The sequence below is a fragment of the Microtus oregoni genome, unplaced genomic scaffold (assembly GCF_018167655.1).
Source record: "Microtus oregoni isolate MIOR12 unplaced genomic scaffold, Mior012 000050F_000, whole genome shotgun sequence".
NCBI classification, from domain to species: domain Eukaryota; kingdom Metazoa; phylum Chordata; class Mammalia; order Rodentia; family Cricetidae; genus Microtus; species Microtus oregoni.
Window position 1 is genome coordinate 628,818 of NW_024543224.1, and position 4,780 is coordinate 633,597.

General features: G+C 47.6%; 1 long non-coding RNA gene across 1 annotated transcript; it reads left to right on the top strand.

Annotated features, from left to right (window-relative positions):
* Positions 1 to 1,352: 1,352 nt before the first annotated feature.
* On the top strand, positions 1,353 to 4,513 carry LOC121436622. Its single transcript, XR_005972718.1, has 3 exons — positions 1,353 to 1,447; positions 2,113 to 2,264; positions 4,460 to 4,513. It is a non-coding gene; the product is annotated as an uncharacterized LOC121436622 (long non-coding RNA).
* The last annotated feature ends 267 nt before the right edge of the window (positions 4,514 to 4,780 follow it).

Genomic DNA, 4,780 nt, shown 5'->3' on the forward strand with positions numbered 1-4,780 from the left:
AATGGAATTCTCTACAGTGATGTCACAACCCTGAGACAGACAGAAGCCAGGGATAGTTTAAAATGAACTCCTTCTGATCTTGCATGGAAACAGTTGTGGTATTCTGCTGAGATAGCCAGCTCAGAGATGAAAGCAGCTTTGTTCTGAGGTTAATAGAGTTCACCATAATCGTCCATCCTAGAGCAGAGTACACAGTGCTGTTAAATGACCTTTCCTTGAAGTTTTCTGAATTTATGTTCTCTATCTTTTGTATCTGTGAGAACTGTGGTATTGATGCAGTTATCTTTTAGATCAAACATCAAGACTGACAGATCACATAGGCTCCTGAGAAATCTGCTTTCACTGTGTCATTTACCTGACTTTCAGCTAAGACCTTGTTGTTGTCATTTTAAAAAGTGGCTCAAAAGAAGAGCTCACATGGAGGGGTTTTTATTAGGGGGAAGGGAATGTGAAAAAAGTGGGAGATGGGGAGACCAGCCTCTGGAGACAGAAGAGAGAGGTGGGGGGCAGAGAGACAGGCAGATGAGAGGAGAGAGAGAGAGAGAGAGAGAGAGAGAGAGAGAGAGAGAGAGAGAGAGAGAGAGAGAGAGAGAGAGAGAGAAAGTATCAAATGTGTGCAGGAGGTGCTCTTAGTGGCTGTAGCTGAGGACATATCCTGTCAGTAACCCAAGGACAGGCCAGTACAGATGCCTGAATACTAACACTTGTGGTATAAGGTGAACATGCCAGAGGCTTTTCTTTCCATCTTTTTTATAATTTATATGTTTCTGCATGACTTTGAAGTAAGAATGCCCCTAAATGTCTCCGCTTTTACATTGTGATCATGTTCAGAAATGGGTTTGTTAACTGAGTCTGCTTAGGAATAGGCTGAAATCTACATGAATGTGTACAGACTCCCTAAGTAAAATCCACATGCTTCCTTTGTTCAGGAAAAGCTTTATTTTGGAAATAACTCCCATGCTTTCCCTGTTTCCTGCACTAAGAATTTTTCTCATTTCTTCTGTCTTGACTGTTGTGATGGCTAATCTTGGAAGTCAAACTGGCTACAAGTGGCAACCAGCTAGTCACCTTGTGTCAAGGAGAAGGGGAAGTGTCTCTGCAGAGTAGGAACGTAGCAGGGTCTGTATTGGAGCCAGGGGCAAGTGCTATGGAAATGCATCTCTGCTGATTCAGAAAAGGTTTTTCAGATGAAAGGCTGGGTCAGGAACCATTGTGCTGTGTCTTTAAGCACTGTATAACCTTATGGGAGGTGCTCTTGTCACTCAGGCCTCAATAGCCAATCATATCTTCCAGGTGACCTGTCAGTCAAGAAGTTGTGCTGGGTCTTTCCGGGCCCAGTTTCAGGCTTTGAAGAGAAGCTGGCACACGTGGTTTTGTGTGCTGTGCTGTGAGTGTTGCTGCAGGCAGCTGAGCAGGGAGCATGTAAAAGCTGGAAAACCACTACATGGTGAGCTTGGGGCTATCCCCAGACTGGGAGGAGGGGCTAGTTGAGCTACAAGAGCCAGTGTGGTTCATCTTCCCCTGGGTGTGTGGGAGCGAGTGATCAGATGCAGAGTTCAGTATATTCTTGCCTGGTCCTGCATCATCCAGCGTGCTTCTGTTGGTCTTTAATGCTCCAGCATGATCTGAGTGGTCCTGCATGTTCTTTGTATCTCCTGGGCCGATTGGCAGTCTCTGAGTAACTTCACTCTCCTGACTGCGTCTGTGCAGAGCACTGGGAGCGGGACTGTGCTTTGAAATATCCTTTTTGAAATCAGCATGAAATGCCGGCTTGTATCGTCACTGTGTAACACAGATTTGCCAAGGTCGGAGAGCCCTGGTCCCTCTAGTATCTTCCAGAAGTTTTGCACTTTGAACATTTAACATTTAGGTTTAGTATCCATCTGTAGTTAATTCTGTGGAGCTTGTAAACAGTAGTTCCTGTATAGAGTAGCACTCCACTGCTACTGTGATGTAGAAGACTAGGATTGATGGTATAAGTTCTTAGAAAATATTAAGTCACAAAGTAGAATTTAGGTAAGGGAGAGTTGCATCCCAAATCCTCCAAAGGTAAATGGTATGCTAACTGCACATGTTAGAGATTAGTATAAGATATAAATGTTTGTTCCCTAGGATTAACCAGCTGCATTCTCAAAACAAAGACGACAACCATGTTTTACAAACAGCAGAAACACCCATCCCTCCATTAAAAAACCATCCTTTTAATGCTGCTCAAGAGACCATGCCAGTGTCACAACCCTATGAAGTCCTGTTGTGCCATAAAGGTATACTTAGGGCGTGGCTAGAGGTGGGGCATCGCTAGGGGTGGGCGGCACCGGGTGGTGGGTGTCTCCAAGGCCGGGGAGGGGCCGGGGTGACCCGGCACTCGGGGTCCATGGGGGACCCCGGGTGGCTGGGGTCCGGGGGCGGGACGTGGGGTCCCCGTGGGGCATGTCCCGGCCCGTGGACGCTCTCCCGGCTAGCGGGGGGCGGCCCTGCCGCTCCCCGGTCCCCCCCCCGGGGGGGGGGCTCGGGACCCGGTTCCCCGTCCGGGAATACGTCTCCCATGATTCCCGGCGGTGCCCATTTCGCCTGTAGTCTGGGATCGGTCCGGGAGGACTCGGTCTCCCATGATTCCCGGCCTGGAAGCCCGGGCTTCTTTTTTCCTTCCTTCCTGCCCGGGTAATACAGACAGGCCGCTCCCGCCAGGCTTGTAGCTGGCTCCCAGCACACGCGGGTGAAGCAGAAAAAAAGGAGAAAAGAGAAAAACCGTGGAGGCAGCTCCAGCTTCCGCTGCTTTTGGAGCCGCGATCGCCGCGGGGGAATCCGAGGTGCCGGTTCGGAGCTGGGAGAGGGGGAGGGGACGGAGCTCCGGTTCCTGCGGCAGCGGGGCCGCTTCCCACCGGTGCCCGGAACTGGGGCGATCGGGGCTCCCAGGCTGGTACGGGAGAGGTGTGTGGGGCGGGGGTGGTGCGTGGGGCATTTGGGGGACGGCGGGGAGGGTAGCGAGGAGGCTGGGGGGTGGGTAGGACGGAGTTGCAAGCAACGCGGCTTCCCGCCAGCACAGTACAGCGGCAGCGGGAGCAGAGGGAGCAGGAGCAGCCAGCGCAGGCAGGTCCATCCAGACACAGACAGACGTCCTTGGCGGGTCTCTCCCAGTCTTCCCGTCAAGAGGCCTCAGGTACAAGCTGACGGTGCCCTGGGAGGCAGAGCTCACGTCCAGACACACGGCGGAGGTGTGGATGCCCCCCCACCCCCTGCGCGGACACAGAACACTCAGGAGGCCCCCAGACTCTGCACAGACGAGCTCTGCCTCTGCTTCCATCAGTTGCTGGATGAATGTTCTTTGGTGATATTTAAGTTATTCATCATTCTGACTACAAGACAAGGCCAGCTCAGGTCCCCTCTCCTTTATTGCTTAGGGTCTTATCTGGGGTCATCCTTGTGGATTCCTAGGAATTTACTGGAGTCAGGATTCTTGGTAACCCCATAATGGCTCCCTCAATCAAGATATCTCTTTTCTTGCTCTCATCTCTGACCTTCCTCCATCTCAATGATCCCATTTCCTCAAGTTCTCCCCACCCCTCTCCTTTCCCCCTTCTCGTCTCCTACCTTTCTTTTTCCCCCATCCCTGTGTTCCCATTTTCTTTCAGCTGATCTTGTCTATTTTGAATTTCCAAGTGGATCTGTATGTTTTTCTTAGGGTTCTCTTTGTTACTTAGCTTCTAGGATCATGAACTATAGGGTCAATGTCCTTTGTTTAAAGCTAATATCCATTTATGAGTGAGTACACAATACCATATTCATCTTTTGGGTCTGAGTTACCTGACTCTGGATGGTGTTTTCTAGCTCCATTAATTTGCATGCAGAATTTAACATATCTTTGTTTTTTTACCACTGAGTAGTAATCTAACTATATGAATGTTCCACATTTTCTTTATCCATTCTTCAGTTGAGGGGTATTCAGGGTGTTTCCAGGTTCTGACTATTACAAAAAATGCTTCTATGAACATAGTTGAACATATATCTTTGTAGTATGATTGTGCGTCTTTTTGGTATAATGCCAAGAGTGGTATTTCCGGATTTGGGGGTAGGTTGATTGCCAGTTTTCTGTGAAACAGCCATAGTGATTTTGAAAGTGGTTGCACAAGTTTGCATTCCCAACAGTTACTTCACATCCTCTTCAGCTTATGGTATCATTGGTGTTTTTGGACATAGCCATTCTTACAGGTGCTTTTATATTGTTTAGATATCTTTCTTGTACCCCTGATCTCTCTAAGACCTTTATCATGATGGGGTGTCATATTTTTTCAAATACTTTTTCAGCATCTAATGATTTGGTCATATGGTTTTTTTCTTTCATTTTATTTACATGATGGATTATATTAATAAATTTTTGTATGTTGTACCATTCTTGCATCTCTGGGATGAAGCTGACTTGATAATGAAGGATTTTATTTCATGTGTTCTTGTATTTCAGGTCTGAGCAGCTGGGAACAAACAAGCAGCCTCCCATCCATTCCTTAGGGAAGGTAAGGCACATTGCTTTGTGGAAGGTCCAAGGCCCTCTCTACTATATCTAGGCTGATATATAAGTTTCTAGCTTATTGGGTTCCATTATTTATTGTCGTTCTCAGTGTCTATGCTACTGTTGTTATATTTAAAAAGTGGTCTCTTTGCCCATGCATTGAAGGCTACTTGCCACTATCTCTTTTATCAGGTTTATAGTATTCAGATTTATATTGAGGTCTTTAATCCATTTGGACTTAAGTTTTGTGCATGGGATAGATATGGATCTATT